Raw genomic sequence first — 27,379 nt, 5'->3', positions numbered from 1 at the left:
GGGCTGAAGCTGAGGAATTTATCTCCTGTTGGATACTCACAGCCTCTGGCTAATCAGGCATCTAGCATGATGTATTTTCACTTTAGATCTAGGGGGAGGAGAAGAGAATGTTGCAATCATGGATGTTAACTCACTAAGAATTGAATGCAGGGCCTAGTTAAATTCCTATTGGAAGGAAAATACACAAGGCTAGTGACTAGACTCACTGATTAATATATATGGTTGAAAGGTTTTTCTGGAAACAGGAACTAATCTAGCCTTCGCTTGAAATCTGGACATTGCACTAAACTTGTTCCAGGATGGGAGAGACATTCAAAAGTTTTGGTCATTTAACAGCTTTCTGATTTCCGTTTATTGTTAGCAAAAATAATACAAGTTTCCTCTAGAGACAGGCTTCCTTCCCTGTGACGGTAAGAGGAGAAACTTAATTGAGTTTGATATCTAAACTTTCATGCCTACATGTGTAAACCAAAAACAACAAAAAGCCCAAACCAAAACGTCCCAGACTCTACAGCAGTGCTGTTCAATAAAAATATAATGTGAACCACATATACAATTTGAAATTTTCTAATAGCCACTTAAAAAAAAAAGTAATAGCCACCTGTGGCTAAGAGCTACCTATTGGGCACTGCAGCCCTAGAATTCGACTTCAAAAAAAAAAAAAGGGAAAAACAAAGCAAACAGAACCCAATTTCAATAAAGAGGACGTTTAGAGTTGGGCTGTGATTGCTGATTTTTGGTGTCCGGAGAAAGGAGGCCCAGGAGTAAGAAAAAAAGGAGAGGGCAGTGAAAAGAAGCGTGATTGCTGCATCTCCAGAGAAGCCTGCTCTCCCCACCATGTTAGCCCAAGCGTTGAACGGCTGCCTAGAGGTGACGAGGTGTGCGGCCGATCCTAAAGGGTCACCATCGCTTGGGCTTCAAAGCCCGCTTGCACGGGATTAGAGCCAGTGGGGTGGGGAACGCACATTTCCGGGCTCCGAGGTGGAGCCGCCAGGGCGCCCTACGTGTCGAGCAGCGGGGTGTGAATGTGCACGTGTTTCACGGCCACCTTAACGCGCCAGTCTGCGTGGCGGGCAGAAGACACGGTGCCGGACGCGCCGCGGCTCAGGTAGCGCAAGTCGGCGAGCTTGTGGTACGGGATGGTGGGCAGGACGCTGCAGATGGCCTCCTCGTTCATGGTAGCGGGTGGCGCGGGCACTCAGGCAGCTGGTCGATTCCGGAAGTGCCCGCCGCTCCCCCGGCTCCACCCCCTGCGCGAGCCGGGTCGGCAGGCCCTACAGCCTGCCGGACATGAGGTCACGAGGCCGTCCATTCTCCGCGCAGCCCACGCCAAGCCACTGCTTATCCGGAGCCGGAGCGGACTCTTCTCTTCTAGAGACTGGTCAACTCTGCGGCGGCGGGGCGCACAGGGGAGAAGCTTCCTCTCTCCGACCTGGCCCTCCCAGGCGCTGCCTGCCACCGGAGCCCGCCTGTCAGAGCTCCACCATCCCCAGACTTCTCAGGCGACGTCAGCGGCGGATGCCGAGGCGGGGATGAGGGCCACTGGCCCGCGACGACGTGTGCCACACCGGCAGGGCTCGGGCGGGGGCTTGGGAGTGGGAAAGTGAGCCAGGGGTGCTCAATTTGTCTTCTCTCCACCCAACCCACTAGGTTGGAAAGGTTTTCTTTTGGGGAAATTTCCTCTTCCCAGCTTCACACCCAGTCAGCGGACCCTCCCACCCAGGAGGAATCTCCCGTGGTCCCATCGGCGCGTCTTCCGGGAGTCACCAAACACCAGACAGAGGTAGTGGGGTGGGTGTGGCAGCTGCCATTGGAAAGCCCTTTGAGGACGTGCAGTGGTGACTTACTAGGGCTCCGCACTTCTCAGCCCGGTGAGTCAGGTAGGGTTGTAGATTCACTTGCTTATCTGGACTCCAATCTAACCTCACTTCCAACTACATTAGTCGTGTGGGGGTGGCTGATAAGCCCTGTCAGAGTTTAATCCTGTCTAAACGTTCAGATGTTTAGTTCCTGTTGGGTGCTTCTCTACTAGGGACCTATTTTTCTGACTTTTTTTTTCTCTCCTGACATGCATAATTACAGACACAGATTGAAAAGTAACCTTGAGAGAGTCCCTCCCTTGATTCCAGGTAAGACTGCAAACATTACTTTCTTATAGATCTGGGAAGAATGCGGTGTTTAATGCCACTCAGAAGAGACTGCAAAGATCTTTTTACCTTAAACAAACACTTTTCTACACCAGAAATGATTATTTTGCAAAGTGTGGTGCAAATATTATACACAATACCAAGTCCATGCTAGGCATTTAATGAATTCTAAAGCAAAAGTAATAGGGAATGCCTGACCTCAATCAGGGATTTCTGCCTACAGAAAATCAGTGCTTCCTGTATTTTTGTATTGCCTGAAATGAGAGTAGCAGTGTTACATTTCACAATAAATGGAAGCTGTAATGAAAGAGTGTGTTTTAAAATTTGATAATTTAAAATAAAATACTTAGCTCTAAAGATATGGTCTGATAATCTGTGGTTCATTCCTTAATAAGCTTTTTGCTACAAAAAGTGCTCAGAAAACTTTTCCCATTCATTCATTCATCCAGTCAGTTTACAAACTAAGAACTCTAGAGAAAGAGAACAAAAATTAAGAAGGGAGGAAATGATCAAAATAATAATTCAAGGATTTCTTCCAGGACCAAAAGACAAAGATCTTCATATTTAGAGGACCCACCAGCTACCCACAGTGAATGAAGGAGGACCTATGTTAAAGCACACCGTTAAAAAGATCAGAACACGAAGAATAAAGAGAGGATTCTAAAAGTTTTTAGAGGGAAGAAGCAGGAATAAACGGATGGGAATTAGAATGGCATTGGGTTTCTCAACAATAACACTTTTATGCTAAAACACTACAGTGAAATGTCAAGTTTTGTAAGACAATAACTTCCAACCTAGAATCCTGTAGTCAAACTATCCATCAAGTGTAAGAGTAGAATAAAAACATTTTCACATATACAAGGATGAAAACATTTATTTTCCATCCATCCACCTTTTTTTTTTTTTCTTTTTTTTTTAGGGCAAGTTACTAGAGGTTGTGCTCCAACAAAACATGAGAGCAAGACAAGAAAGAGAAAGACATGGGATCCAGAAAAAAGGACCAGGAGAATGTGAAGGGAAATGCCAGGGTGAAAGATATGTGGCAGAATTAGAGAGCAATCGTTTTCACCGGAGAAGGAAGATGGCAGACTCCAAGAAGAAAGACTGGTTAGTGTAATTGAATTTATTTAGATTACTAATTTTGAGTATTTGGGTAGTTATATTGATAGATGTTTGATAGATCTAATGAAATACGTGATAAAATTCGAGAGAGAACTTAAAAAATATAAGCAAGTAAAAAACGGAAGCAATTATTAATTCCATGAAAACTAAAAATTAGACAAGAATGGAAACAGCGTTTCTCCAACTGTTGTGTGGTGAAAATTCTAAGACTTTTTAGAGCTTCTGAAATACTCGTGTATTATAAACCTCGAAGGAGAGAACATGCAGCATAGAGCACTCTGAAATTTATGTATATTTTTAATCACATTACTTTAAAATTTTTAAAAATTAGTATTCACATGGTTCAAAATTTAAAAGTGTAACAGACAGATAATTCAATAGAAAATTAGGCAAAACACCTAGATACTTCACACAAGGGTATATCTAAATAGCAAATAGTACATGAATGTGAAAAGGTGCTCGACATCATCAGTCATTAGAGAACTACAAGTTAAAACCACAGTGCAGTATGACTACACAAATACAAGAATAACTAAAATTAAAAGGACAGAATACAGCAAGTGTGGGTGAGGTTTTGTAACAATTGGAGCTCTTGTACATTGCTGGTGGGAGTGTCAATTGGTACAATCAATTTTGCAAACTGTATGGCAGTACTATTAAAATTGCCGTTATGAGGATCCTCAGCAATTCCTTGCCTAGGTATATGGACATGCATATGCATATACTAGAAAGTTCATAGTAGTGCTATTTATAATAGCTTCAAACTGGAAATTACCCAAATATCCATACATAGTAGAATGAGTAAATGATTTGTGGCCCATTTTTTTACACAGTGGGATACTAAACAGCAATGATATTGAGCAGTGTGCAATATTGATGAATTGCACAAATACAATACTGGATGAAAAAGCCAGACACAGAAGAGTATACATTTTATGAGTCAATTCCTATTAAGTACAAAAGTAAGCAAAACTAGCCTATGCTTTTAGAAATCAGGATAATGTCTACTTTTGTAGAGTGGTCATAGTGACTAGAAGGGACAGGATGAGGCCTCTGGGGTGATAGAAATATTCTGTTTCTTGATCTAGGACCTAGACTCTTGGTGCCAGTTACATGGGTATGTTCAGTTATGAAAATTCTTTGAAGTTACACAATGTGCACTTTTCTGTATATATATATATATATATATATATGTTCAATAAAAGGTTAATAGGTTTAAATACAAAATAAATAATATATGTGGGTGTATATTATGTCTCTTACTTTTATTTAATTAGTATTACAGTATATACTGTTCACCTTGCTTGTCTTTCACTTAGTAATCTATTTCAGATATCTTTCCATACAAATACATAAAAAGCTTTCTCAACTTTTTTTTTTTTTAAATGATGGATATGCCATAATTTACCCCTCATTGGTGGACACTTAGCTGGTTTCCACATATTTACTATTACAAATTATGCTGCAATAAGTAATCATTACATATGTCATTTCATACATGTGTAAGTGTATCCATATATATGTCCTAGAAGCTGAACTGCTGGACAAAAGAGTTATGTTCATTTGTAATTTTGGTTTGTATTGTTGAATTGACCTTCACTGAGGTTGTTCCAGTTTTCTTTTTCTGCAGACAAATGAGAGTGCTGTTTTTCTACACACCTTCTTTCATTTCTTTTCAAGATAGATAGTATAATATTGATCTGCTGATTCCTGTATTTCAGTGCTTCTAAACTTATTTAAATGCTAAGATTCTTTTTATTGCAGACCTTCTAAATACCTGGCTTCAATTTTTTTATCACAACCTCAAACTTTAGCTTTCATGATAGTTTCACCATTATACAGCTTAAAAAATATGTATTCTTAGTGATATGTAGATTGTTTAATTAATGCCTATAATGAATGGCTAATGACAGAAAACCTAAAGAATACTGATGCTAAACTACATCAACTAAATGAGAAACAAAAAACATGAGAATAATTATGCAAATTAGGCTTAAAAACAAGCCTCACACCTATATGTTGAATTCATCTATTCAAAATTCTGTAGAATCATATTAAGTCATACTTTCCATTTACTGAGAATAAACGTTATTTATATCTGCATGTGCTGTTTTAGGGACACGGTAGCTTGAAATGGCATGCTTGAAATCTCTCATAGTCTGTTTTTTTGTTTTGCTTGTTTTTTTAACTTCAATGCCTTTTATTCCTGTAAGTTCTTTATATTTATTTATTTTTCTAATTTTTTTAAAAATTAATTTTTATTGGACTATAGTTGCTTTACAATGTTGTGTTAATTTCTGCTGTACAGCAAAGTGAATCAGCTATATGTATACATATAATGTCCATGGACAGAGGAATGGATAAAGAAGATGTGGTATATATATACAGTGGAATATTATTCAGCCATAAAAAGGAATGAAATTGGGTCATTTGTAGAGACGTGGATGGAGCCAGAGACTGTCATAAAGAGTGAAGTAAGTCAGAAAGAGAAAAACAAATATCATATATTAACGTTTATATGTGGAATCTAGAAAAATGGTATAGATGATCTTATTTGCAAAGCAGAAATAGAGACACAGATGTAGAGGACAAACGTATTGACACCAAGGGTGGAAGTGGGGGGGGGATGAATTGGGAGATTGGGATTGACATATATACACTCTTGCTACTATGTATAAAATAGATAACTAATGAGAACCTACTGTATATAGCTCAAGGAACTCTACTCAATGCTCTGTGGTGACCTAAATGGGAAGGAAATCCAAAAAAAGAGGGGATATATCTCATAGTCTTTAAAATTAGAAACAAGACAGAAAAGTTGAAAAATAAACCACTTAAAAAAGTGCAAATGCAAGAATTAAAAACATCTCATATCCTAATTTTTTCTATTTTTTGGTCTGAAAGCATCTGGTAACCATTGGGGGAAAATGGGTGAAGGATATGTGGGACCACTCTGTATTATTTTTACAACTTCCTGTGAGTCTATTATTATCTCCAACTAAAAAGTTTTAAAAAGTTGTACCTGGGTGTATTAGTTTCCAGGGACTGCCATAACAAAGAACCACAAGAATTATAAAAAGGTATGTAAAGGAGAAGTAAGGCTTCCTGATTCTTCAGATCTCCAGTTCACCTTCCCTAAGACAACAAATAAATTTAACAAATATTATGTGCCATAATGCTAGGTGCTGGAAATACAGGGATAACAAAAGACACATGGTCTCTGTCCTTAAAATGCTTTTAGTGTTCTAAGGGAGATAGAACCTAAGCATACAATTACAGTAGAGTGTGATAAATGTTCTGGTAGGGAAGTCCAGGGCACACTCAGAAATTAGGGGAAAGAAGCCTGCATGGTAATTTAATGAAGAGAGGTAAGGCAAACTGCCCAAAGTCATAGAGTTTTTAAACTACAGAGACATGATTCCTGCACAAATCTATTTGAATTAAAGCTCATATTCTTTCCAGAAACTGCTTGCTGTGTCACTAGGGTATTACATTTTCAGTTTCACTTTATATGATATCTCAGGAGAGGAATTTAGTAGCAAGAGGGAATTTCCCAGCTACAAAAAGACAGTGATGGACAAAAATTTATTATTAATGGACATTTCACGGGAAATTTCATTTTCTTTGACATTTTACTTGGCAGGTTTCCAAGAGTGTGGAAAGATGTGTTACCAGTAGCTCAATCTGCATTTAAAAATTTTAGCTCCTGAATTAAGCAGGATATTTTGCTTTTTCAAATGTCTTCAGAACTCAAAATCATTTTCTCCAGCTGTCACTCCTAGCTTGTAGGCAAAATATACTAAGATATATATTTTAGGCAATACACATACACACACACACACACACACACACACACAAAGACACACTTTTTTTTTTTCTGCTTTAGGCAGTGGCTATATGAAAGAGATTATAAGTTCAGTACCCTTTTTAGTGTCCTTTTTTGGGCAAGCATAGACAAAGTTGTGGAAGAAGGCAGAGCTTTTCTTATTGTAGTAGCCAATATAGTTCAGGAGTCCCCAACCCCCGGGCCGCAGACTGGTACCGGTGCACAAGCCTGTTAGGATCTGGGCCGCGCAGCGGGAGGTGAGCGGCTGGCAAGCGAGCGGAGCTTCATCTGCTGCTCCCCATCGCTCCCCATCGCTCGCCATCCCCCCCACCCAGTCCGGGGAAAAATTGTGTTTCACAAAACCGGTCCCTGGTGCCAAAAAGGTTGGGGACCACTGGTCTAGGTCATAACAGCGCCGGCTGGTGCAATTTGGAATCGGAAACATGACTGAAGCAGAGATCCAATGTCAGCAGCTGAACAGGTTGCCAGAGAGAACTCTTAAGGTTTATTGGGAACTAAGGAACACTCAGGAAGCTTCTTTGACTTAATTTTTATAATTGTAAAAAGGAATAGAAATGTCTGCCCTGCCAGGGAAACCTTGTTGCACAACTCCTGCCAAGGACACTGTTCACACTGGGGAGGTGCCATTCACGTGGAATACGTTATGAATGGGCCCCCTAGAGTTGTGCGACGTGGAGGCCCTATAGCCTACCTGTCTCCCAGGATTGTTCTGAGAGACTCAAGTTTTACAATGAATATAAAAGAACTTTATAAGTTATAAACCTGTCAATCTATGTAAATAATAATAATAATAGTTATTTTCCTGGCCAGCTCTGCCCCTCAAGCAAAGCATTCTTACCTAGTTTAAAAAAGAGAAAAGCAGCCTTTATTAGCTGGAAGCTGGCCTGGCACTCCCAGTGAATCTGTGGCATTCTCCTGTTCAACATAAACACTTTCATAGAACATCAACCTCAGTCAGGACTATTTTGTCACTGTAGTGGAGCAAGAAAAAATAAGACCACTTCATTATCATGTTTGAACAGACAGAGGTAAAAACATTGTTCAAACCACAAAAATGAGCAAACATTGCCCTTTCCTGGCTAATAATAAGTGCCTGCTTCTTCTTTACCAATTATAGCTTTATCTCAATTTCATTATTCTCACTGTCTAGATATAAATTATTGAGATACCTGATCAGAGAATCACTCCTGCTTCCAGACAGCATCCAATGCAGGGAAGATACCCATTTCCTTGAATGCTCCACAGAATCACCTACAAGAAGTCCAAATCCTATAATAAATTATTTCTAACATCCTCTTACTGAGATGTCCTGATTCCTCATGGTACCCATAACTCCTGCTTGCAATGAGTCAGTAAACCCAGATTTATAGAACTGCAGATGTGTTCCTGGTGATCTTTGGATAGAAGACATTGGCAGATTCATAGAGCAGTTATTACCCAGCCTGGAGCCCTCACTGTCTGCATTTCAGTTAAAGAACTGGCTCCTCTAACTTCTCTAGGGACTTAGCTATGGTGTAGGTTCTTTTTCATAGCCCAGAACTCCTGAGGAAGAGATTCTGGTTGGCCATAATATCCCCCTTCAAGTCCTTTGTGGATTATGGGGATATGGACATGAGGTACTGAATTTCTAAAACAGCAACAACAACAACAATATCGACAACAGCAATAATAACTAAGACTTATAGGTTAAGAATCCGCCTGCGAATGCAGGGGGCACGGGTTCAAGCCCTGGTGCGGGAAGATCCCATATGCTGTGGAGCAACTAAGCTCGTGCACTACAACTACTGAGCCAGCTCTCTAGAGCCTGCAAGCCACAACTACTGAGCCCACGTGCCACAACTACTGCAGCTCACGTGCCTAGTACCTGTGCTCCACAGCAAAGAGAAGCCACCGCAATGAGAAGCCCACACACCGCAACAAAGAGTAGCTGCCTCTCGCCACAACTAGAAAAGACCGCGCACAGCAACGAAGACACAATGCAGCCAATAAATAAATAAATTAATTAATTAAAAAACCCCAACAACCTAACACTTATATAATGTTGCTTCGTGTCAGGGACTCTTCTAAGCAATTTCCATAGAGTAACTCACTCAATACACCAACACAAAGGTAAAATTACGACAAAAGTACCAGATTTTTAAAAATCTTTGCAGCCAATATTCTGATAACTCTCTGAATCTAAACTTTATCTCTAAACTCTTAGACTGTAGTCTAAGTAGCAGTAGTATTTTCTTTCACCTATTTAGAAAATTAAAATATTATTAAAGAAACCATGTACGACTGAATATGTTGGATGGAAGATATTTGATTTCAAGCATAATTAGGTATTAAGTTTATTCCTTTTAGTAGATTTAGTGAAAACTTAGTCATCTGATTGAATGAATATATCAATCTTCTTTAAAAACTTATTATGAAATAAATAGATGAAAGAAGTATTAAAATTGAAATACTAACTTCTCACACATAAAAATGTTTTACATTCTACCAAATACAATATCATTAAGACAAGCTTGTGTTGTAATTATTATCTCTATTGAGATATGATGGGGCTAATAAATGATATTATAAAGACAGGAAGATTCCAAAAAGAAAGGGAAGAAAAAAGATAAGCTACTATGTTACCAAACCTACAAGTCAGGTAAGATACTTCTCTTCCCCTAGGAAGGAGTACTGGCCTGATGAAGGAAGGGGAGTGGATGGTACAGTGAGAGCCTGGGTACGTTATTCCAGTGAAAGAACTCCTCCTGGAAGAAAATACGTGGAATGAGGGGATGGTGGTAAGTGTTCTCCCCAACAATTCCCATTTTAAAGATGGGAAAACTAAGTCTAAGAGTAGATTGACTAGCTTCAAGTATTACAAGTAAAAGGTGATAGAACTGGGAGTAAACCAGATGGTTTATTTCAGGTTTATCAGAGGGCTCTTATTAATGAGGTACACGATATAGTATCCTAGAATCACAGTAAAACCAGGACCTATACATGTAAAAGTTAGAGCCGAATATCATAAATTTGCAGCTTTCTTTATATTTGCTTTGTGATGAGGTAATGAACTTATTAGAATAAAAGCATTGTATATATTTTTATTTAGTGAGTACTCAAATGGTGCATACATCTGAATTAAATGCCTGAAATATCTCAGTTATTAAGAAGCTATCATTGGAGACGTAGCAGAGTGTACATATGTTTATGCACGCAAATATTTAACAGAAACACAGTAAAAAGGTTCAATTATATTCATGCTGAAGTATGGAAGTTACCAGAGAGTTAGTGAACGAGGAATTTAATCACTATTATTTTGTAGAGTGTAAATGATTGAGAAAAACTTACAGAAAGAGGTGATCTGAAGGTCAGTTCAAAGGAGAGAATCATTTTTCGTTGTTTCCAGAGAGTTTTTGGTACATTTTAGAGAGGGCTACAAAATCCAAGAATGAGAACCACGTCCCACCAGGACAACTGGTGGGTGTGTATGTTGCAAAGAAGCAATAGCATGCTGAATGAAGTGTGTACCTCACTACACTCTGGGCAATAAAATGTTTTAAGAGTCAGGTTCCATAATATGAGTTTGTAACATCTTACCTATAATTTGTGGGTAGATGGGCAAAGGCTTGGCCTTAATCACACATATAAAAACACGTTAACAAGATCATGTTTGGTTTTAACCCCAGTCTCTATTTTCGTACCTGCATTGCTTATCCTTACTGAAACTTGCTTTCCTCATCCATAAGGGAAGTACTTTATGAACTGTGACATACTAATTAATTTTAATTTTGAATCATGGCTCTTCTTTAAGGTTTTCTTTGTTCTAGTTTAGTGTCATTTGAGGGTGAGCACTGCACAAGGCACATATAGAAAAACACAGGGTATTTCCTGCCTTCCAGGAGTTTTAAGAAAAGAGAGAACAGTTTTTAGAGGCTTAGCACTTATTCCACTCTTGGATGTTTCCCTACTAACATGGTTTCTAAAATTACTCATCTGTGTGGAGCTCAATAAATATTTCTCCAGTAACTAACATAAGACAGGCAGATCAAATAATTAGATGTAACACTTTCATTCATACAATATAGCGTGTTATCTTACAGATGAAAATTGGCAACATGTTCAAAGAGTAACCAAGCTGGCTTTTAGGATCTAGCTGTGTCAGTCAGTTTTGGTTTATTATCTCTCTCCTCTGCCTGCTGTATCTTGTATTTATTTATGTCATCTTCATGTATAACTTCTAAACTATAAGAGCTAGCCACTATGGCTTTGAATGTAATGAAGTCACAGTATGATGAAGGAATTGTTTTCTAATGCAACTCTCCCTAAACCTCAAAACATTAGAATAATTCTGTAGTTGTCCATTTGTCTCAGTTACTGCTCAGAGCGCTAATGCAGCAGGTTGTGTGCCTGGGCAGTATGGGGTACTTGCTTTCACTGCTGAACTTTCTAACACTACAAATAAAACATAGATTATTCAGAAAGTACAAAGGTTCAACATCTTCCCACAAAATCGTTGATGAAGTTATTTCATTAATTAGCTCTTAAAAACAAAACAACTGATAACAACAGGATACCTATTGATTTATGAGGTAAACAATTTCCTTTGAAAAGATAAATATTGATGCCAATACACTGGTGATGAAGTGGAGCCTAGGGGATGAGGGGCTCCTCATGTGGGGATGAGGCCAGCTAGCAGGCATTGTCTGAGTCAGGACCTTGAGCTGGGTCAGGAGGTATAGACCTTATAACTCTCTTACTGATCATTGATCCTGGGGGTGAATGGCAACATCCTGTGAGATTTCTGAGTCAGTTCTGAAGTAGGTTCTCGTTCGAGTTGGGCAAACATGTAAGAGCAGTATATAATTGCTTGGGCACCAGCCCAGCCTGGAGTTGATGCTTAGGATGAGGTAGGTAGACAGAGACTAAAGGATCAATTTTTTAAACCAATGAGAAAATTGCTGAAGTTGCTCTACTCAGGCCAGGCGTTGCGGGGTGCAGAGTACAACTGAGGAGTGGTTTATCCTTAGTTCTTAAGTGTGCTAAAAGTAGATGTGTAGTTTTATTATATGGTATTTTGGGTCAGTAATGATAGTCGTACATACATGTCTGCTTCTATATGTTACTTATACATTATATATATTACATATGTGTATCTATATATGACATTAGTTCATACATGTACATTGTATAAAATTTAGAAGAATCAAAAGGGGTATAGTGAAAAGTTAGTCTCTACCCCTTTCTATGCCTCCCAGCCACCAATTTCCCTCCTGGAAGGTGAATTACAATTGCCAGTCTCTCACTTCCTCCTTTCATGCTCTTTGTTGTTCTAGCCGATTAATCTCCCCAAGCCCAAGGGCTCCTGCTCAGAAATTTTCCAGCTTCTGCATTTTCCTGTCTGGTTAAATTTAACCTTATTTACCTATCTTTCAAAGCCTCAATGTTTTATTTATTCTTCTTTAATTTCTTTTGTCCAGTTCTCCTAACAAGCTCCCTATGTCTCATTCCTACATGTACTTGTTCTCACTTCTCATTCATGATCTTTTCTCTTCTCTAGTCTATGTGAAATTTGTGCTTCTTTGAGACTGAAGTCAGACCCTATTTCTTCTGACTGCTCCACCCATCCCCATTGATTTCCTTCTTCTCTGAACTCCTAGGCATCTACAAAGTGGGTTATGCTTCAGTATCCCAAAATGATGCCAAAATATGTTAAATAAAATATTAAGCTGCATTATTTGGCTGGAACTATATAAATCCAAAGAGGCAAAGAGGTTAGCTCAAAGCTATCAGCTGTTACAATTATCTTTGATTAATGAAAAAAGTTAACATACAGAATTTTTCAAAATATGGTTCTTGCGGGGAAAGAGAAAAAGGAGTACTTGCTGGGGAGAAGTTGCAAACCACTAACTGTACACACATCTAGTACCTAACTATGTAGTCAAGTGGTTGAGAGCATGACCTTTGAAGTCAGGCACACCTAGTTTTGACACTCTCTGATCTTTTGGAGCCTTGGTTTCTCAACAAGGAAATGAGTTAGCAAGTAAAGCACTCAGCACAATGCCTACTGTATGGTAAATGTCCAATAAATGTTATGTGTTATTGTTTTTTTTTTTTTTCTTGCGGTACACGGGCCTCTCACAGTTGTGGCCTCTCCCGTTGCGGAGCACAGGCTCCGGACGCGCAGGCTCAGCGGCCATGGCTCACGGGCCTAGCCGGCTCCGCGGCATGTCGGATCTTCCCGGACCAGGGCACGAACCCCTGCGCCCTGCATCGGCAGGCAGACTCTCAACCACTGCGCCACCAGGGAAGCCCTGTAGAACATATTTCTTATAGTGGGTTACATTAAAAAAATTTTAAACCCACCAGTAAAGTGGTTAAGAGTACAGGCTCTGGCAAAAAGGTTACCTTGGTTTAATCCTAGTTCTTTGTCTTACCAGCTCTGTGATCTTGAGTGGGTTACTTGTTCTCTCACACAGTTACTTTGTCTCCTTGGGTCTCCCCTCAAAGGGTCTTTTTGAGGATTAAATGGATGAATCTAAGTAAAGCAGTTTGAACGGTGCTTTAGTAGCAAACACTCAGTTACTGTTACTTTCCCAATGTTACCTGGTTAGCAAGTGGCAGAACTGGGCAGATTCCTGTTCTGTCTGATAAAGTTTAGTCTTGAGTTTGAAATCAAAGGTAATTTCAAGCTGACTTAGGTGTCCCGTCAAAACAAACAAAGAACAAAATAAGTCTGCCTTTACAATAATTTACCAGCAAATTAAAAAGATGGGAACCCTCATCTTCTCAGGAAGCTGGCCTATGTTGGCAGAGTCTTGTCTCTGAGAGAGTACAGGTTTCCTGTCTTGTTCTGCTCTGAGTTACAGGAGAAGAATATGTGGAAGGCACTAGGTTGTTTGACATATAGAACAAAGTGGTGACTCACATAAATCTTTACCGTAGGATCACCATATAAATGTTTACATCTAAAAGGAATCAGGCAAAGGAGGAAATCATGCAAGAGTCTGGAGGGAGGCCTTCAGCTAAAAGTTTGTGAGATGACTGCTTTTGTTATTGGTTGTATTTGTCTTTTGTTTTTTTCTGCTCTGTTTCCTCCCTCTGCTCCAGCAGGCAGCTGAGGCATTTTATCAATTTCTTAAAAAATTTTCTGATGCTACCTGGTGTTACGTGCTTTGAGTGTTGGTTGAAATATATAGCCAGGCTATACTGCTTTCACAGGCTCTGAAAATTTAAGAATTTAAGAAGCTAATGAGTTTCTTAAGTTATGCGTAAGCCTTACTTGCTGAAAATTATTCTGGGCCTTTAAACTGCTGATTTTTATATTCAGCCAAAAGCCAATTTAAAAATGAATTCCATACTACCTCCAATTTGCTTGAGTAATTTTATATCTAGTTAAGGTTTTGTTGGAATATGTATTTCTAGATTTTACGGTTTGGAAAGTGTGTGATTCCAGCCTCTTTACCAGGATGTGGCAGGGAGTTAGCAGTGTTTTGAACCATCAGGGAAAGGAAGTAGATATATTCAGCACTCTGCCCCATCTGAACACATTCACTTTCTCATCTTAGTAGTGGTAATCTTTCATTTGTTATTTTGGATTGAACGTTGTTTGTAGCATATGGCCCTAATGCCTTAGAGCCCTAAGTAGAAGGGAAAGTAGTGCTAATAATTCTCTGTCGGAGACGTACCCCTTCTTCCCCCACTTCTTTGTTCTTGAAGGATATGCTTTCTCTTTTATTATTTATTTATACTTTTTAAAAGAGCAGTTTGAGGTTCACAGCAAAATTGTGGGGAAGGTACAGGAATTTCCCTTATACTCACTGCCCCTGCACATGCATAGCCTCCCCTATTCTCAGCATCCCCCGACCAGAGTGGTTCATTTACTACACCTGTTTAACATACACTACCACATCATAATCAATCAGAGTCCATAGTTTACATCTGTTTACATTACATAGTTTACATTGCAGTTCATTCTTGGTATTACACATCTCACACCAGTCAGAATGGCCATCATCAAAAAATCTAGAAACAATAAATGCTGGAGAGGGTGTGGAGAAAAGGGAACACTCTTGCACTGCTGGTGGGAATGTGAATTGGTACAGCCACTGTGGAGAACAGTATGGAGGTTCCTTAACAAACTACGAATAGAACTACCATATGACCCAGCAATCCCACTCCTGGGCATACACCCTGAGAAAACCATAATTCAAAAAGAGTCATGTACCAAAATGTTCATTGCACCTCTATTTGCAATAGCCAGGAGATGGAAACAACCTAAGTGTCCATCATCGGATGAATGGATAAAGAAGATGTGTCAAATATATACAGTGGAATATTACTCAGCCATAAAAAGAAATGAAATTGAGCTATTTGTAATGAGGTGGATGGACCTAGAGTCTGTCATACAGAGTGAAGTAAGTCAGAAAGAGAAAGACATATACTGTATGCTAACACATATATATGGAATTTAAGAAAAATCATGTCATGAAGAACCTAGGGGTAAGACAGGAATAAAGACACAGACCTACTAGAGAATGAACTTGAGGATATGGGGAGGGGGAATGGTAAGCCATGACAAAGTGAGTGGCATGGTCATATATACACTACGAAACGTAAAATAGATAGCTAGTGGGAAGCAACCACATACCACAGGGAGATCAGCTCGGAGCTTTGTGACCACCTAGAGGTGTGGGATAGGGAGGGTGGGAGGGAGGGAGACGCAAGAGGGAAAAGATATGGGAACATATGTATATGTATAACTGATTCACTTTGGTATAAAGTAGAAACTAACACACCATTGTAAAGCAATTATACTGCAATAAAGATGTAAAAAAAAAAAAGAACACTTGAACAATTGTTTTTTTTGTTTTTGTTTTTGATATTTTAGTTTAAATTTTATTTCCTGCCCCCAAACATCCATTAAGCCCCCAGGAGAAGGAAAAGTGGATGTGACTAGAAAGAGAGAGAACTTTCTTCACAACAATGGCCATGGCAAGCTTAGGCACTTTTGGTGAAATCTCTCTGTGAAGTACTGGCAGAGGAATAAAATTCAAACTGACACAGAGGTATTGCTTTTTTTTTTTCTTTTACATCTATATCGCAGTATAATTGCTTTACAATGGTGTGTTAGTTTCTCCTTTATAACCAAGTGAATCAGTTATACATATACATATGTCCCCATATCTCTTCCCTCTTGCGTCTCCCTCCCTCCCACCCTCCCTATCCCACCCCTCTAGGTGGTCACAAAGCACCGAGCTGATCTCCCTGTGCTATGCGGCTGCTTCCCACTAGCTATCTATTTTACGTTTGGTAGTGTATAATATGTCCATGCCTCTCTCTTGCTTTGTCACAGCTTACCCTTCCCCCTCCCCATATCCTCAAGTTCATTCTCTAGTAGGTCTGTGTCTTTATTCCTGTCTTATTCCCAGGTTCTTCATGACATTATTTTTTCTTAAATTCCATATATATGTGTTAGCATACGGTATTTGTCTTTCTCTTTCTGACTTCACTCTGTATGATAGACTCTCCATCTATGCACCTCATTATAAATAGCTGAATTTCATTTCTTTTTATGGCTGAGTAATATTCCATTGTATATATGTGCCCCATATTCTTTATCCATTCATCCGATGATGGACACTTAGGTTGTTTCCATCTCCGTGCTATTGTAAATAGAGCTGCAGTGAACATTTTGGTACATGACTCTTTTTGAATTATGGTTTTCCCAGGGTATATGCCCACTACTGGGATTGCTGGGTCATATGGTAGTTCTATTTGTCATTTTTTAAGGAACCTCTGTACTGTTCTCCATAGTGGCTGTACCAATTCACATTCCCACCAGCAGTGCAAGAGGGTTCCCTTTTCTCCACACCATCTCCAGCATTTATTGTTTCTAGATTTTTTGATGATGGCCTTTCTGACTGGTGTGAGATGATATCTCATTGTAGTTTTGATTTGCATTACCCTAATGATTAATGATGTTGAGCATTGTTTCATGTGTTTGTTGGCAGTCTGTATATCTTCTCTGGAGAATTGTCTATTTAGGTCTTCTGCCCATTTTCGGATTTTGTTGTGTTTTTTTTGTTATTGAGCTGCATGAGCTTCTTATAAATTTTGGACATTAATCCCTTCTCACTGGCTTCATTTGCAAATATTTTCTCCCATTCTGAGGGTTGTCTTTTGGTCTTGTTTATGGTTTCCTTTGCTGTGCGAAAGCTTTGAAGTTTCATTAGGTCCCATTTGTTTATTTTTGTTTTTATTTCCATTTCTCTAGGAGGTGGGTTAAAAAGGATCTTGCTGTGATTTATGTCATAGAGTGTCCTGCCTATGTTTTCCTCTAAGAGTTTGATAGTGTCTGGCCTTACATTTAGGTCTTTAATCCATTTTGAGCTTATTTTTGTGTATGCTGTTAGGGAGTGATCTAATCTCATACTTTGACATGTACCTGTCCAGTTTTCCCAGCACAATTTATTGAAGAGGCTGTCCTTTCTCCACTGTACATTCCTGCCTCCTTTATCAAAGATAAGGTGACCATATGTGTGTGGGTTTATCTCTGGGCTTTCTATACTGTTCCATTGATCTATCTTTCTGTTTTTGTGCCAGTACCATACTGTCTTGATTACTGTAGCTTTGTAGTAGAGTCTGAACTCAGGTAGCCTGATTCCTCCAGCTCCGTATTTCATTCTCAAGATAGCTTTGGCTATTTGGGGTCTTTTGTGTTTCCATACAAATTGTGAAATTTTTACTTGTAGTTCTGTGAAAAATGCCAGTGATAGTTTGATAGGGATTGCATTGAATCTGTAGATTGCTTTGGGTAGTAGAGTCATTTTGACAATGTTGATTCTTCCAATCCAAGAACATGGTATAACTCTCCATCTGTTTGTATCATCTGTAATTTCTTACATCAGTGTCTTATAATTTTCTTCATATAGGTCTTTTGCCTCCTTAGGTAGGTTTATTCATAGATATTTTGTACTTTTTGTTGCAATGGTAAATGGGAGTGTTTTCTTGATTTCACTTTCAGATTTTTCATCATTAGTGTATAGGAATGCAAGAGATTTCTGTGCATTAATTTTGTTTCCTGCAACTCTACCAAATTCATTGATTAGTTCTAGTAGTTTTCTGGTAGCATCTTTAGGATTCTCTATGTATAGTATCATGTCATCTGCAAACAGTGACAGCTTTACTTCTTCTTTTCCGATTTGGATTCCCTTTATTTCCTTTTCTTCTCTGATTGCTGTGGCTAAAACTTCCAAAATTATGTTGAATAAGAGTGGTGGGAGTGGGCAACCTTGTCTTTTTCCTGATCTTAGTGGAAATTCTTTCAGTTTTTCACCATTGAGGATGGTGTTGGCTGTGGGTTTGTCATATATGGCCTTTATTATGTTGAGGAAAGTTCCCTCTATGCCTATTTTCTGCAGGGTTTTTATCATAAATGGGTGTTGAATTTTGTCGAAAGCTTTCTCTGCATCTATTGAGATGACCATATGGTTTTTCTCCTTCAATCTGTTAATATGGTGTATCACATTGATTGATTTGCGTATATTGAAGAATCCTTGCATTCCTGGAATAAACCCCACTTGATCATGGTGTATGATCCTTTGAATGTGCTCTTGGATTCTGTTTGCTAGTATTTTGTTCAGGATTTTTGCATCTATGTTCATCAGTTATATTGGCCTGTAGTTTCCTTTCTTTGTGACATCCTTGTCTGGTTTTGGTATCAGGGTGATGGTGGCCTCGTAGAATGAGTTTGGGAGTGTTCCTCCCTCTGCTATATTTTGGAAGGGTTTGAGAAGGATAGCTGTTAGCTCTTCTCTAAACGTTTGATAGAATTCGCCTGTGAAGCCATCTGGTCCTGGGTTTTTGATTGTTGGAAGATTTTTAAGCACAGTTTCAATTTCAGTGCTTGTGATTGTTCTGTTCATATTTTCCGTTTTTTCCTGATTCAGTCTTGGCACCTTGTGCATTTCTAAGAACTTGTCCACTTCTTCCATGTTGTCCATTTTATTGGCATAGAGTTGCCTGTAGTAATCTCTCATGATCTTTTGTATTTCTGCAGTGTCAGTTGTTACTTCTCCTTTTTCATTTCTGATTCTATTGATTTGACTCTTCTCCCTTTTTTTCTTGATGAATCTGGCTAATGGTTTATCAATTTTGTTTATCTGCTCAGAGAACCAGCTTTTAGTTTTATTGATCTTTGCTATCGTTTCCTTCATTTCTTTTTCATTTATTTCTGATCTGATCTTTATGATTTCTGTCCTTCTGCTAACTTTGGGCTTTTTTTCTTCTTCTTTCTCTAATTGCTTTAGATGCAAGTTTAGGTTGTTTATTCGAGATGTTTCCTGTTTCTTAAGGTAGGATTGTATTGCTATAAACTTCCCTCTTAGAAGCGCTTTTGCTGCATCCCATAAGTTTTGGGTCGTCGTGTCTCCATTGTCATTTGCTTCTAGGTATTTTTTGATTTCCTCTTTGACTTCTTCAGTGATCACTTCGTTATTCAGTAGTGTATTGTTTAGCCTCCACGTGATTGTAGTTTTTACAGATCTTTTCCTGTAATTGATGTCTAGTCTCATAGCATTTTGGTCGGAAAAGGTACTTGATACAATTTCAATTTCCTTAAATTTACCAAGGCTTGATTTGTGACCCAAGATATGATCTATCCTGGAGAATGTTCCACGAGCACTTGAGAAAAATGTGTATTCTGTTGTTTTTGGATTGAATGTCCTATAAATAGCAATTAAGTCCATCTTGTTTAACGTATCATTTAAAGCTTGTGTTTCCTTATTTATTTTCATTTTGGATGATCTGTCCATTGGTGAAAGTGGGGTGTTAAAGTCCCCTACTATGAATGTGTTACTGTCGATTTCTCCTTTTATGGCTATTAGTATTTGCCTTGTGTATTGAGGTGCTCCTATGTTGGGTGCATAAATATTTACAATTGTTATATCTTCTTCTTGGATCGATCCCTTGATCATTATGTAGTGTCCTTTGTCTCTTCTAATAGTCTTTATTTTAAAGTCTATTTTGACTGATATGAGAATTGCTACTCCAGCTTTCTTTTGGTTTCCATTTGCATGGAATATCTTTTTCCATCCCCTTACTTTTAGTCTGTATGTGTCTCTAGGTCTGAAGCGGGTCTCTTGTAGACAGCATCTATATGGGTCTTGTTTTTGTATCCATTCAGCCAATCTGTGTCTTTTGGTGGGAGCATTTAGTGTATTTACATTTAAGGTAATTTTCTATATGTATGTCCCTATTCCCATTTTCTTAATTGTTTTGGGTTCGTTATTGTAGGTCTTTTCCTTCTGTTGGGTTTCTTTCCTAGAGAAGTTCCTTTAGCCTTTGTTGTAAAGCTGGTTTGGTGGTGCTGAGCGCTCTCAAATTTTGCTTGTCTCTAAAGCTTTTAATTGCTCCATCAAATCTGAATGAGATCCTTGCTGGGTAGAGTAATCTTGGTTATAGGTTCTTCTGCTTCATCACTTGAAATATGTCCTGCCAGTCCCTTCTGGCTTGCAGAGTTTCTGCTGAAAGATCAGCTTTTAACCTTATGGGGATTCCCTTGTGTGTTATTTGTTGTTTTTCCCTTGCTGCTTTTAATATGTTTTCTTTGAATTTAATTTTTGACAGTTTCATTAATATGTGTCTTGGCGTATTTCTCCTTGGATTTATCCTGTATGAGACTCTGTGCTTCCTGGAGTTGATTAACTATTTCCTTTCCCATATTAGGGAAGTTTTCAACTATCATCTCTTCAAATATTTTCTCAGTCCCTTTGTTTTTCTCTTCTTCTTCTGGAACCCCTATAATTTGAACGTTGGTGCGTCTAATGTTGTCCCAGATGCCTCTGAGACTGTCCTCAGTTCTTTTCATTCTTTTTTCTTTATTCTGCTCTGCAGTAGTTATTTCCACTATTTTATCTTCCAGGTCACTTATCCGTTCTTCTGCCTGTTATTCTGCTATTAATCCCATCTAGAGTATTTTTATTTTCATTTCTTGCATTGTTCATCATTGTTTGTTTCATCTTTAGTTCTTTTAGGTCCTTGTTAAATGTTTCTTGCATTTTGTCTATTCTATTTCCAAGATATTGGATCCTCTCTACTATCATTATTCTGAATTCTCTTTCAGGTAGACTGCCTATTTCCTCTTCATTTGTTAGGTCTGGTGTGTTTTTATCTTGCTCCTTCATCTGATGTGTGTTTTTCTGTCTTCTCATTTTGCTTCTCTTACTGTGTTTTGGGTCTCCTTTTTGCAGGCTGCACGTTCGTAGTTCCCTTTGTTTTTGGTGTCTGTCCCCAGTGGCTAAAGTTGTTTCCGTGGGTTGTGTAGGCTTCCAGGTGGAGGGCAGTAGTGCCTGTGTTCTGGTGGATGAGGCTGGATCTTGTCTTTCTGGTGGGCAGGTCCACGTCTGTTGGTGTGTTTTGGGGTGTCTGTGGACTTATTATGATTTTCGGCAGCCTCTCTGCTAATGGGTGGGGTTGTGTTCCTGTCTTGCTAGTTGTTTGCCATAGGGTGTCCAGCACTGTAGCTTGCTGGTCGTTGAGTGATTCTGCGTGCTGTTGTTGAGATGGAGATCTCTGGGAGATTTTCGCCATTTGATATTACGTGGAGCTGGGAGGTCTCTTGTGGACCAGTGTCCTGCAGTTGACTCTCCCACCTCAGAGGCACAGCACTGCCTCCTGGCTGCAGCACCAAGAGCCTTTCATCCACACGTCCAGGTACGTGGGGACTTTCTTCCCTTTTGGGAGGTCTGAGGTCTTCTGCCAGAGTTCAGTAGGTGTTATGTAGGAGTTGTTCCTCGTGTAGATGTATTTCTGGTGTATCTCCGGGCGGAGGGCGCAGGTGCCCGTTTGCGGGCTTCTCTGGGCTCCCGGCTCCCGGCGGCGGGGAGCGGCGAAGGAACCAGGAGGGCTGGCGGGCGGTCTGGGAATGTGGCGGCCGCGCAAGAACGGCCCATGGCCCTCACTCACCGCTCCAGTGCAGCCGCGACACGGGCCCACGCCCACCACCCTCGGGTTCCGCCACAGCCGCTGGACACGCCGCGGACCCGCACGGCTAAGCGGAGCTGGGCTCAGGCGTCAGCCCTCCCGCTCCAACTAACTCCCCAGAAGTATCGCTTGGTGTGCATTTCCAGGCTCTGCCTTCTTTCTCATCTCTTGGTGGCAGGTTGAGGAAGAGGAGAAAAGGTTAAAGTTTTTCATAAACCGGCAGAATAAGCTTATAACATCCTCTCACTATCTCTGCATAGGTTCTAGTCTCTGCAGCACTACATAAGCTTTGCCCGAAGTAATGAACAGTTAAAAGTCAAGTGTAGTACTTCACCAAACAACTTAAAAATGCTTGCGCACTGTAAAGGATTACGTTGCAGAGAGCACACATGGACCCAGAGCAACTTTTGCCAAAAGAGAATATTGTGCTAAATGTACAGCCATAGCTCTTTTCCATATGAAGAAACAGTCAGAAGGATAAAAGAACTTGGTCAAAATCACACAAGTAAGTAGGACAGAATCTGGTCTGTCTGTCGTAAGGGTTGTGTTCTTTAACCAGCAGGCTAGCTTTTCTCAAATCTGATTCATGCATAGAATAACTAAACACCTCTGTTTGCCTTGAATATTCCCTGTTTATACGTAGGGCTGCTGCGGTTTCTCATATTGCCCACTTTGACTCCCAAAAGCAACCGAGAATACACAATAATTTGGTCATTCTATCCATGGACCACTGTGGTGGGACTGCCCAGGAAGCTTATTAAAAGTGCAGCTTCCTGAGCCCTACTCCACATCTAGATAAGTTTTCTTGGGGTTGGCTCAAGAATCCAGGTACAAGTCTTTTTAAGTGCTTTTGTGGAACCCCCCAGGTGAGTCTCTCGCTCTCGTAGTTAATAAACCATTTATTCTGCCTCCCCCAGATGCCCAGCCAGGTCCTATTAAGGTAGAAGTTCCCCCACCACATCAGAGGGATGCTCCCAGCCAAGTAATCTCTGGAGCCTTGGAGAATCTGAATGGTCTCATGCTGGCCCACCTGCCATGACAAACCTCCTCCAGAGCATTCCCCTTCACATTTTACATTCTACCACTCCCAAAGGCAATCTGCTCCAAATGGGGCCTGACTTCGTGTGTCCTAACGTGCACCCGCTGATTCAAGCAGTTTAGGAATAGAAGGTGCTGTGGTTTTCAACCAGGGTGGTCCAACCTCTAAAATGGTGGTCGAAGCAGTCTCTACCTCCCGGGCACATCGCCTCTGCAACAGCCCCAGTGAACGAATGTCCCACCTTTGCTTTTTCGAGGTCGGCAACAGGGAGTCCCCTCCTAAAGAAGGTTGTCTCTCATTGCCACACTATCAAAGCCTGCCGCAAATGTTCCTTCCCGTAGGCTTGATCAGGCTAAGGGCAGAGTTGTCTCTTTCCTTCTCTGAGTCGGACCAAATCGTCTTAGAAACACCTCTTCACACTGTTGACCATGTTTTTCATGGGAGCTGCTGCTGAGTCTTTCTCTCATCCTTTCATGGTGGAGAGAAAGAGGATTCTAATGAGTTTTACTTCTAGGGGAGAGGGGAGTGTAATGATCATGTTGTCATTTTCTATTATGTCCTTGTGTCATGAATTTGTTTTCAATTTCATGTTAAAATGGGCCCACCATTTCCACTTTGTGAGGTCATTCAGCACCCTCCTTTTGCTCCTTTAACATCTCTCTCGGTATCACTTGGAAATATTTGAAATGGCATGAGCTTGTCCTCACATTCCTATTAGCTGTAAACCTGGAGCCCCGACATGAACCTAACCATTGAGCAGAACACCTCTCCACTACCTGTGTAACACTGGGTAGGCCCCGTAGCCTCTTGGTTTTTTTAAGTCCTCAGTTGTAAAAATGTGAGGGTGCTATGGATTTATATTTGGGGCACGACAAGGTCGAGAAGAGTGTGTCTTTTCCTTTATTCTTCCAAACTGGAATGTCTTCCCTCTCTTCCGCATGGGTCCAAATCTCACTTGTCCTTCAGGCCGACTGCCAAGGAGCCTTCCCTGATTCCCCAGGCCACACAAATCTCTGCCTCTTAGGGTCAGTGCCATACAACCTAGCTGTCTCTTACGTTAATCTTGTCTCTCAAGCCAAACTCAGAATATGGGTGTCTCTTGCCCTCCTGTGGCCCCTGCGGCTGTGCCAGCCCACCGGCACGCCCCACGTGGGGTGTCTACTAGGCTGGGGCGTGGGTGGGGAGGCCCAGGGGTGAGGGGCGAGGCAGAGTACCTTTGCCTCTACCCTGTTCTCCTCCACAAAACTGCCCCTCCTCCTCAAGCCTGCCCCTCAAGTCAAAGGTTCCATATATGACGTCACTGGGTAGTGATGCCCTCACAGGCGTTCTCAGGGTTTCCATGGCAGCATAACTGTGCAAACGGGCTGCGCTCAGAGAAACTACTCTACCCGTTCTCCACCAGATACCAATCTTTTTGGCTGTCTGTGTGAGAATGTGTGACCGGGTAGTGTATGTGTACTCTAACCTGTGCTCTGTTCCCTGGGTGGGCAGTGCAGCAGGTACACCCAGACAGGGCAACTCTACAGGAGGTGTGATATACACACAACCTCACCCGGCTGGCACATGTTCCTGTGGGGGTTGCCAACTACGTACAGCTGAGCACTTTCCCCCCAAATGTAAGTAATACCAGTGACCTGGGACGCCTTCAGGGACGCCCAGTTCTCACTGCTGAGGACAAGTGAGAGCTCATCCCTGGACAAGTGTGCAGGACGGTTCTGAGCTTTATAAATGTAGCCTTACCCTTTGGGCTACAGGATGCTTCCATTCAGACCCTTTCCTGATTGGCCTCTTAACAAAAGACAAGCGCATTTTTGTTGGCAAGTTGCAAATGGAGCGGTTTGAGGAACAGGGCCACTCTTGAACCGCACCTTCAAACCCAGGCACCACTGTGCTATCATGTAGACATCTATATCGGTCCCCTCAGACACATCCCTTACTGAGTTGCTGAGTACTAGGGGAGAGGGTGTTGCCATATTGATGGGAAGACCGTAAGAACGAAGGGGGGGCGGTGATGAAGTGCTAATGAGACTGGAGGGCTGAGGAGATGGTGTCCCAGGAGGCTGGGTTGATGTGAGCCTAGACTTGGTACCCAGAACCCGGTTCTGAGTCTCCTGATCACTCTGCCTCAGTATTTGGCCTTGTTCTAATCGACATAAAAGTATTAGACAGCTAGAGTTCAGTGTGGTTGAAATAGGCAGTATAAATGGGGCCCAAGAGGGGTTGCCAAGGTGGGCGGGGCTCTTAACCAATTTATATTAGATTATTTTTTTCCAAAACTTGAAAGACATTTCCATGAAAGCCTCAGAAGTGACAGACTGCAAGAAATGTTTTCTCTGTTGTGGAAGGGAGAGATGGAGAGGATCATGATTGCAATTACTTTCGGGTTCTACTGTTTTCCCTGGGAATGGTGAAGAGACTTCCTCATGTGCTGCAGCCCTAGGCTCTAGGGATTGCTTTTGCAGCCAGTGTCCCTTCTCTAGGGACTCATAGAGATGATGCGCCAAGGCTGTGTTTTGGACGTCAAGTAGATTAAAAGGTCTTCAGCCAGAAACTGGGAGAGACATGAGAGAGGGAAATTCTGGCAGGAGACTGTGCACAGCAGAAGTGACTGATCAGTTCTGATTTTCTTTGCAGCAGCAGTGGCTCCCGCTTCTCATCCTACACCTGGTCACTACCATGTCCTGTACCGCGGGTGTGGAGAAACGCAGTTGGGCTGGCATGGGGAGACATACTGCCTGGTTGGTGGCTACCGGCTCTACGGGGATGTTCCTTTGGCCACGCCAGCTAAGGTAGAAGCAGAGAAGCCAGTCCCCAGACGTGCTCCGAAGAGAAAGCACTCTCTGGAATGGTCGGACGAAGACCTGGGTTGCCCCAGACCCAAAATCCGGCGATTGGAGCTTTCAAGCAGCACAGGAATACAAGGTGCTTTGACTGTCAAGCAGGGTGGCCCAACCTCTGGGCACATCGCCTCTGCAAGAGCCACAGTAAACGAATGTCCCATATTTGCTTTTTCAAGGTGGCAGCAGGGAGTCCCCTCCTAAAGAAGGTTCTCTCTCATTGCCACACTATCCAAGGTTGCCACACATGTTCCTTCCTGTGGGCCTCATCAGGCTAAGGGCAGAGCTGTCTCTTTGCTTCTCTGAGTCGCACCATATGGTCTTAGTGACACCTCTTCACCCTGTTGACCATGTTTTTCACGGGGGCTGCTGCTGAGACTTTATCTCATCCTTTCATGGTGGAGAGAGAGAGGATTCTAATGAATTTTACTTCCAGGGGAGAGGGGAGTGTTATGATTATGTTGTCATTTTCTATTATGTCCTTTTGTCATGAATTTATTTTCAATTTCATGTTAAAATGGGCCCACCATCCCCACTTTGTGAGGTCATTCAGCACCCTCATTTTGCACCTTCAACATCTCTCTCAGTACCACTTGGAAATGTTTGAAATGGCATGAGCTTGCCCTCACATTCCTATCAGCTGTAAATCCGGAGCCCCACCATGAACCTAACCATTGAGCAGAACACCTCTCCACTACCTGTGTAACACTGGGTAGGCCCCTTAATCTCTTGGTCTTTTTAAGTCCATAGTTATACAAATGTGAAGGTGCTATGAATTTATATTTGGGGCAGGACAAGGTAGAGAAGAGTGTGTCTTTGCTTTTGTTCTTCCAAACTGGAATGTCTTCCCTCTCTTCCCCATGGAAGATGCTCCTTTGGCCTCGCCAGCCAAGGTGGAAGCAGAGAAGCCAGTCCCCAGACGTGCTCCGAAGAGAAAGCACTCTCCGGAAATGCCGGACGAAGACCTGGGTTGCTCCAGACCCAAAATCCGGCAATTGTAGCATGGTGGCAGGAGGCGGACCCCACAGAATCTTGCAGGTGAGTCATCCTGAAGAGAAGGCAATGGTTTAAATGCCTAAGGCAGCGAATGCCTCTTCCTGCACTGACACCCCCCGCCCCCCACTGCCCACTGCCACAGATTAGAACCTGCATCGTTTTGTCTGAGCCTTCCCCAGCCAGGAGCCTCCTTCTATACTAAATGGCCATAAGCCAGGAGCCTCAGAAACTGAGGTTTGTAATGAGAGTCTGCCCTGAACATCCCAGGGCTGAAGCTGGCCTGGAAGAAACCCTGACGTTCCTCTGCTTAATCCTCAGGGGCCCCTTTGTGAGCTGAAGAAAGAAAAGTCTAGAAAAAACGGATACCTGGGAGGGGAAGATGGCGGAAGAGTAAGACGCGGAGATCACCTTCCTCCCCACAGATACACCA

The 27,379-nt window shown here is 41.3% G+C and overlaps 1 long non-coding RNA gene across 5 annotated transcripts; it reads left to right on the top strand.

Moving 5' to 3' along the window:
• Positions 1 to 106: 106 nt before the first annotated feature.
• LOC149746996 (uncharacterized) lies at positions 107 to 27,008 on the top strand. 5 transcript variants are annotated; one of them, XR_016388432.1, is made up of 7 exons: positions 107 to 1,783; positions 2,083 to 2,129; positions 3,067 to 3,254; positions 5,578 to 5,743; positions 9,778 to 9,893; positions 25,754 to 26,038; positions 26,821 to 27,008. It is a non-coding gene; the product is annotated as an uncharacterized LOC149746996 (long non-coding RNA). The 5 variants fall into 5 exon arrangements; XR_016388431.1 differs by having other exon boundaries at positions 25,751 to 26,038; XR_016388434.1 differs by lacking the exons at positions 25,754 to 26,038; positions 26,821 to 27,008 and adding an exon at positions 15,983 to 16,165 and having other exon boundaries at positions 1,348 to 1,783.
• The last annotated feature ends 371 nt before the right edge of the window (positions 27,009 to 27,379 follow it).

This window comes from Delphinapterus leucas, chromosome 17 (assembly GCF_059928025.1).
Source record: "Delphinapterus leucas isolate spDelLeu-1000000601 "Yukka" chromosome 17, BTC_Dleu_Yukka2, whole genome shotgun sequence".
Classification (NCBI taxonomy): domain Eukaryota; kingdom Metazoa; phylum Chordata; class Mammalia; order Artiodactyla; family Monodontidae; genus Delphinapterus; species Delphinapterus leucas.
Note: the sequence above shows the minus strand (reverse complement) of the source record. Positions and strands in the feature narration are given on the sequence as shown.